This window comes from Balaenoptera musculus, chromosome 12 (assembly GCF_009873245.2).
Source record: "Balaenoptera musculus isolate JJ_BM4_2016_0621 chromosome 12, mBalMus1.pri.v3, whole genome shotgun sequence".
Classification (NCBI taxonomy): domain Eukaryota; kingdom Metazoa; phylum Chordata; class Mammalia; order Artiodactyla; family Balaenopteridae; genus Balaenoptera; species Balaenoptera musculus.
Window position 1 is genome coordinate 35,162,437 of NC_045796.1, and position 8,770 is coordinate 35,171,206.

At 42.8% G+C, this 8,770-nt stretch overlaps 1 pseudogene; it reads right to left on the reverse strand.

The window, feature by feature from the left end:
- Positions 1-4,962: 4,962 nt before the first annotated feature.
- Positions 4,963-7,389, reverse strand: LOC118904982 (annotated as a pseudogene).
- Between the last annotated feature and the right edge of the window lie 1,381 nt (positions 7,390-8,770).

The following is an 8,770-nucleotide window of genomic DNA, read 5'->3' on the forward strand; positions in this document are numbered from 1 at the left end:
TCTGATCTCGAAGCCTATGTTGCCCAAAATTCCTAGTAGATTAGATTCCACTAACGAGAGGTTCTCATAGGAGATTTAGAAGGAAGAAAAGAAGCAGAAGTTTTCTCCTGTGAGGTGTTAGGCAACTTCATGAGCTTTGGCAAACAGCTGATAGGAGGTGTCGCTAGCAGCTTCTGGGCTTCCTCTTGTGAATTAGCCACAAAGGTCCAGCAGAGATCACAAGTGACTCCTGTACTTTATCGTATCCTGAATTTGAATGGCATTTTCCCCTAGGCTTCACTCTGCCCACCCTTCCAAAGACTTGTGTGGGCTTTGCATTCCCATATTTAATTCCTTCTTCCTGGAAGTACCTACATTAAGTATTTCTGATCTTCTACCCAAACCTTTCTGAGCCAATAAGAAAAGCACTGAATCACTGAGGGAAAGAGAGTAGCTAGCACATAGCTGTTGCCATAACTGGAATTATGTGTTCTGTGAGAGCATACAATAAAGGAATTCTTACTTATTCTGAGAAATCAGGTAAAGTTTCCCTGAGGAAGTGAAGACTGATCTTAGATCTGAAAGAATAAGAATTAACCAGGCAAAGGACTGGAACTTTCAGGCCAGAGGAAGTGTTATAGGAATGAGGGCTGGTATGCAAATAACCCTTTAGAAGGAAGAATATGGTGCTATAAAGAGAAAAATGCCAGTGGGACTGAAACTTCGAGAGCAACATGCAAGAGAAAGCTGGACAGAGAGAGAGAGAAAGGCCATGTAATGCAGAAGCTTCTAGGCTGTGTTAAGGATTAGTGTCTTTCTCCCATGAACTATGGGAAACATTTTCATGACCTCTGTTGGTCATGAAAACTTTATGAAAGAGATGACATGAGAGATGGGATTCACTAGCGGGTGGGAGAGTGGTGAGAGAGGAGGGCATTCCAACAATGGCACAAGACATCTTAGTGAATTGTTTATCAGCCAGTGTAGCTGGAGCAGAGTATAGTGGAGATTAACTTAAAGACAAAGTGGAGAACCTACCATGGCAAGGGTTTTGATTTTATTTTGTTGTCAATGAAACATTATTCAGGAACCATAACGACACTCCTGGAGATGGTTTTTGTAGTAAACAAACTGAAATATCCAATTTGAATTTAGGTTGAGAAATACTGCTGGCTTTTGTTAATGATAGTGTTTTTGTGGTTCTTGAAATGAGACAAGAGGCTTAAAGATACAGGAAATTGGTGGCTTTGGTAAAGACTTTACATTGTTTCATATTAAAAAGAGCCGCTGCGGGGGTTTCAAAGGAAATAGGTTATGGCACTTTTTAATATTAGATGAGTAAGTACCACATCTCCTAGGCTGTGTCTTCAGTATCCAGCACTGGCAATCTTATCTCATGAAGAAGGCAAGAAAAGGATGCTAATTGAAATTTGACACGCAGGTCTTGAGAGACATGCATGCAAGCAGTTTATTGGAGAAGTGGTCTTGAGAACAGCATATGAGAGGGGTGAAGAAAGCAGGATTGAGCAGAGGGAAAAGTTTAACCATGATGCAGTTGCAACAGAGCTGGGATGGCCCTTCAGAGTTGCAGGTTGCCCCAACGGAGGCAAAGAGGTTAGGTTTTGTACCCCTGCATCAACCAATCACTGGCACCAGGCTACCCAGAGGGAAGGGACGTAACCTTGGATGAGGAAGCTTCCACAAACCAAGGGTAATTCTCAGAGAAGCGTTCAGCTAAGAGCTGTCAATAGTCAACACTTCTGACAACTGGGGAATGGGCACATAGGCTCCGAGGAGGGACCTGGGAGGTACACCGCAGCATTTATTACAGTTCACCCCTATGTGTCTCTTGTATCCATTTACTTCACATAATGAATTTATCCCATCTGAAATCCGCTCTTCCAGGATTCTGGTTGGCCTCTGTTACCAGGAAAACATGCAAGAGAAGAGTTAACAGCACAAACTGAAGACCCCACTGCTGCAGCTAAGTTCAGGGATATACATCATCTCCCTCCTTTACTACTCATTCTAGGTTTACCTCACCATTGACTAGCTCTCTGCTGGTCTTGGTGGCTTATGTGGTTGAGTGATGCAGACTCTTATCCATGAGGGATGAGAGCCCCTAGTCCTGTGCATTTCCCAAGCAATAACTGCTGTACTTGACTATTTACTGTCAATAATGAACATAGAAGAACCAACAGATGCCCCAGTGGACCACGTGGATGCCAAATGAATTCTTCCCTATCCCTATTATGTACCAGCAGCCTTGCCTCCCTATGAATATCAGGATCAATTATACCTGCCATGATGGTGCCACCATTACTTGCTTGCTGAACTCTGGGTGCAAGAAGTTTGAAGTGTCCAGGGGTCAATTTTGACTTAAAGTTTGGTGGGACTCTTACTGTGTCCTCTGGCGGAAGGGTTCTCTGTCTGGAAACCAGAATATCTAGAGCCATGGAGTCTAGAGTTAAAGCTATAGGAAGCAAAACTCCGAGTAGGTCTCTGAGATTGATTATCATTAGAGACACTCTTACCTGCACCCCTTGGTTCCTGTGTCCAGGTGTTTATATATTGGGGACCCAGCACAATATAACGGATGTTGATTTTGGGGATGTGTCATATCATGAAGGATGGTGCCCCATTATCCAAGCTAGTGTCTCATCTGCACATTCCGTCACCCCACCAAGCTGGTAGTTTCCAGGTAACACAGAATGTAACAGGACCAATGGAACCCATGACCATGTGCTCATGACTGGACCACTTTTTCTTTAAAATGTTTCCTCTGGTTTTGTTTGTTGTTTTGAGGGATCCCATGTTGGTAGATTAAAAACTCTGTAAATCTTTGTATAGTGATACTGGTTGAGGTCTTGAAAGCAATAAAGGTAACCCGCACTCAGAATAATTGTTGGTTCCAGTCAATATAAATCACTGGTTTTTGCAGTGTAGAAGGAATCCAATGTACTCAACTTGCCACCAGATGACTGGTTCATCTCCTCAAGGGATTGTACCATATTGGAGGCTCAGTATTGGTCTCAGTTGCTGTCAGATTGGACATTTGCCAGTGGCTAAGGACATAGGCTGTGTAAGCATCAATTAGCTGTTGAATTCTGTCCACTTGGTTGTGGTGGATATTCTCTGGTATTAATATACAATACAAGGATCTTCATACTCCGTATCCCCCTTGATAAATATAGCCAATACATCTTTCCCTGCAGTCTTCCAATTTTTCTCATACCAGGGCCCCAAACAAATAGCCAAGCCATTCGTCACTGTCCATGAATCAATGTATATTCATACATGACTATTTCTCTTTCCGTACAAAGTCAATGACCAGGAGCACTGCCCAAAACTTTATTGAGTGCTATAATTTTCTCTAGCCACTGTCTTTCAAGGCCACCACTAAGTGGGGCTGTAGTGAAATAGCTGTCTATTTTCAGCCTATACCCATATGCTGAGTCAACCAATTTATGAATTTAGCTTGGCCTTTTCTCCTCCAATTTTAGATGATCACTTCTCACTTAGTTATTGCTACTTGATGAGAGAAGAGTGTTGGTGCCACAGTAGTGGGTGACATGGCAGTCTGCACTGTTTCACCAGTATCTCATTCCAGTTCACCATTGGTAAAAATTCTAAGAATTGCACTGCAAATGATAGGGTCCTTATTGCCACATAGCCAGCAGTGGATCTGGATCCAAAATCACATTCCTGAGTTTGCTTCCTAGGTATACTCCTAGTACCAAATCTCTTAGGTTAAATTCCACAGTAAATAGATTCTAAGACTCTAGCATCTGCATGCAGGTTTATTGGGGAGTGCTTTTACTGGGGAACAACACAAGTGAGGGATGAGGAAGGCAAAACAGGGCAGAGGATGAAACTGAACTGTGATTATTTCTAACAGAGGCCTCACCTGATCCTATGGACGTTTCTGAAACTGGGAGAGCCCTTCAGAATTGTCTCAGTTGAGTCAGGAGGATCAAGAACTTTGTACCACAACTTTGACTACTCATTAAATTCAAGCGGCCCTCAAGGAAGTGTTTTAATATTGACTAAGGCTATTTCTTTCAACCAAGGATAATTCTAGAGATGAACTCAGTTGAGAGCCATTGGCAGCAACACTCCTAGTAGCTGAGAGAATGAATGCATTAGTTTTGAGCCCTTAACATTTATTTCAACTGAAGTAATAATCAAAAGTATGAAAAAAGTTACTAAAGTTACTAAAGTAATAATCAAAATATGAAACCAATATATATTTAGGCTTTTAAAAAAAGGAAAACATGCAGAAATATGTAATCTTGTAATATTTGTATTACAAGAAGTGGAAAGATAAAAGAACAGAAGCACTAAGCCTTTGGGGCCAGTCCACCTTTAATGATTTATATTTCCCCTCCAGCTAAATTTGACTTTAAAGAAATCCCTGCCCACCATACCGGGTTTGAAGACCCAGAAAAGACAAGCACTGAGGATTTTATAATAATGCTATAATCAACTTTGGACAGAGGAAATTTTTCAAAACTGATACCTCTGACACTAGGAGTTCTGGTTCTTAAGGAAACACAGGGGAACTCTCTTGTAATTTCATAACCACTTTTAAAGAATTTTAAGTAGTTCCATTTTGCCACTTGAGACATCTCTTTTACATATAAATTAGAGAAAGCATAGACTGCATCCTAAATGTTTGGTTTCAAGTCCTATCTGATACCTAATAGCTGGATGACAAACAAGTTTTTAAATTTCCCTATGCCTCAGTTTCCTCATATTTAAATATATGGGAAAGATAATGAACCTACCTCATGGGTTGATAGGATTAAATGAGCTAAGAAAAGTATTTTGTATGGTGACTGACATCACTCAATCAATGATTGTGGTTATTATTTTGTTGTCTAAGTAGGTGTTTTGCTATCCCTTCATACATAATCTTGATAATCTTATGGTATCTTAGCAGATTAGATACACTGTGTCTTCTCTATTGTGTTGTGTTGGTCTTTACCGCGTATTTCGGATTCCACATATTGCTGTTGGGGCGGATGCAAACTGGTTCACTGAGATTAACTGTGGAATCTGTGTCAAAAATAACCCATTTATGCCAGGACTGACACTACAAATTTAGACCCTTGGTACCAAAATACGAAATGGATTCTTAGCCCAGATTTTGCCATATTTCAGTGTGTTTAGAGATCATGAGGATTTTGTTATATTCCTTTTCAATTATTTATTTTTGGATATATTAAGGCTAGATAAAGTACGAGTGCTATCATTGTAACATGTTTACAGAATAATCCAATCTTGGTAGGGTACAAGCAGGAAAGTTTAATTTTTCTTCACTATTGCTTTCAACCTGTTTGGTTTGATCTAGTCTTCTTCATCCCTTGATGAAGAAGGGCAGACAGATGTCATAGCTTCCTGACAACTTTCAATTAAAAGGAGTTTATGTGTTATAAGTTCCACAACAGACTACAACATGACTTACATCTTAATCCAGTTTTTAAAAGCAACTCCCTTCCCTATCCTAACTCACGCTGACCTAGGGCTTGTGGTCTTGAATTAGTGGAGGGCCTATTCATTTATTCCTCCTCCCTCTTACCTGACATGAAAGAAATCTGAAGCAGCACAGTGAAGGAGAAAAGAGATTAGAACCAAAGTGTAAGCTTTTAATTTACTTTATACTTCTTTGGTCCTGCAATTTTATTTTCTCTTGGCTACTGTTGATAGGTTGTCAATGCCTGCTCTGGGACAGACACCCAAATGCCAGCTTGTGCTGCATTTCATTCTTTGGCGGAGTTGTGGGGATTTCCGCACCGCATGGTTTAATGATATCGACGATGTCCTCTCCGGCTGACATCTTGTCATGCCCAACTCAGACCCTACACCTGGTGGGTTTATTCCACAGTCTCTCACTTTTGAGCTTCCACTGCGCCAGCCATCCACCTTCATAAATGGGGACCTTCAACATAGATTCATCCTGGCTCTGTCATGGCAGACTGTTGGGAGTTGTGACTGTTTATGGCTCCCTACCTTCAGGCCCTGCAATAAGGGGCTGCTTCACTTAACTTCAGCGTTATCCAGATACGAGGTAGGTATATGATTCTATGTCTGTGTGTGCTCCCAAACTCCAGAGGACACAGGTTAAGCTACTGAGAATTCTCTCACTGCACCCCAGCTTGGTGCAGTGAGCTTGGGAGGGTCTATGAGTTTCTGACGCTTAGCAAATATGGGAGTGAGATGAGCATCTCTGGATTCTTCTCTTGGACAGCACAGCTCTTGAGGAGAAGAGGGATGTGAAAAGAAGAAAGGAAGATGGGAAAAGCCACAGCCCTTTTCTTCAACCTAGTAATGATTATCTGAAAAGACAACTATTTTTACTTCCAAGAAACCCTTTCCAAACTTCTGGTCTTCTCTGGATGTGGGTGATGGTCTGATGATGGCAGAATTGTTTGCCATACCTTCAAAAAAGCCCCTCAGAGATGTGTATATTGGTCCTTCTTTAGGCTGAGTGGGTTCCTATCATTTATGACTTATAAGGTTGGTAATTTAGACAAAATTCTGAAAGATAAAAAAGAAATTCAATTTATCTCTGGGGTATGGTGGATAATTTATCTCTTTGTTCTTTAGCTTTCTCATTTGCAAAAGGGATAAGAATAGTACCTACATAGAGAGTTGTTGTGAAGCTCAATAAGGTAATCCATGTAAAAGCTATAGCTGTTTAACACACTTTTTTTTTTTTTTTAAACAAAGCAAATGGAAAAATCACAAGGCAAAGCAACCCCAGGCCCCAGGATGGGTGGCACCGGGCGGGCAAGAGCTCCCGCGGCTCTGGGGATGAGCGGTGGGCGCCAGGGGGCGTGGCTGCGCTTGCGTGACGTCCTGCTGCCGGCGGCCGGCGCACGTTCCGCACGACGCGCTTCACCGACGCCCTCGCACAGCCCCTTGCCTGTGAGGGCCGAGCAGGCCTGGGTCAGGCTGGCGCGCCCGCCCGGTCTTGGAGGTGCAGTGCCTGAACGCGGTCTGGATGTCGCGGATCCAGAGGCAAGTCTCAACGTCCTGCTTGCTGGCCAGCACCAGGATGGGGACGCGGCCCAGCGCCTCGCTCGTGACCATCTTCTCCAACGCTTGGACCCGGACAGTCTCTCCTCCTCCGTGGAGGCCATGACATAGAGGACGCCGTGGCCCTCTGCTTGGTCCTTGTCCCACAAGGACTGCAGCTCTTCCTGCCCCGCCCCCCCCCCCCCCGCCCAAACCCCGCAGCAGGAGGCGAGCCTTTCCTGCGTCCACAGTGCCGAGGTTTAGACCCGCGGTGGTGGTGATTTTGGACAGAATCATCCCCTTGGAGTTCTTATGAAACCGGGTTTTTGACCGCTCCAAGACGGTAGTCCTCACGGCGTCGTCCAGACCCAGGATCAGGATGCAGTACTGGTCCTTCAGAAGCGTGTCCTTGTACAGGTGACGTCCTGCACCCACCCCTGGCTCCTGGAGCCACCGCGCGCCCGACGGCCCGTGGGCCGTCCCAAGCACAGTTCTTCGTACACGGTAAGAATTCAATCAGGGTGAGCCACCATCGTATAATCTGGTATCTTTATTTCACTATAAATAAATGTTGATGGAGTGTATGTTTGTTCGTTTACTTAACATATATTTACCAAACACTTAACTGTCATAGGAACTTTGGGGAGAGGTAATGAAACAATCAGCCGTCGTGAAGCTTATGTTCTAGCGGGGGGAGGGAAATAATAAACAATCGAATAAGATTTATAATGTGTCAGATAAAGATTAGTGCTATGAAGAAAAATAAACAGGGGGAGTGGATCAGGGGTGTGGAGAAGTGCTGCTATTTTAAGTGATGTAAGGACTCACTGATGAGGTGACATTTGAGCAGTGATCTGAGGTAAAGAATGTTATTCAGCATGTTAGCAGAAAATGTGTTAATTAAATTCAGTATTACAATCTCCAAAAGTGTGATACTATTTATAACTCAAACAGATAACTAAGCCGTATGCCCAATGAAGAAAAAAATTACCTTGAATCGAGTAGATTAATTCAGTTATTCAGGAGAGAGTTTATACTGTATATTAAAAATATATATTGGTCCAGCCTGGAAATCTTCCTTTTTCTTGCCTTTTAGCTTGTCTTGTGATTTTTTTTGTTTAAGGTCAGGCATGAGATAATAGGAATTATAAACAGGCCCTTAGTGTGAGGTTCTATGTTAATCTGGCTAGAGGTTGGGCTGTGTTTAATGTTTGCTCTAGCCGTAGGTGCCACTGGCTTCAGATTCCTGGAGTGTACTTGTTTTTGTCTCCCTGTTTTTGGAAGCTTCCCTAAGAATTCCTCCTTAGATAAAGTCTGCACCTTGCAGCTCTTTCAGTGTTATCTATTGTTATTATACTGGAGTTCTGTTGGTGTGGTAGTAGGGTGTGTGGGTGGAAAAGTGATCTATAATCTTATGATTAAAAGTCAGTCATTTAGTGGGCCTGTGTCCCTGGGTTTTGACTTTCATAAGTGTTTCTTTGCTCTCTTCTTTCCCCCTTAGGTGAGACAGGAAGGCTAGAGGGAGCTGGAGTTGGGTGAAGACCCTTCCTTCTACCTAGGGTAAGTCGCTGGTAGAGTCTTTTTCCCTGGAGAGTAGGCCTTTGTTATAGAGAATGCTCCAGATGTATTTCAAAATGATTACTTTTCCTCCGCCTGCCAGAGCCAGGATGGGATAGTTCATAGCTGTTCACTGAAAACCTGGAGGGTTCCCAGAATGAAAACCAATGAAAGTATAGGAGCAAGATCTTATTTTTAAAAGAATAATTATTGA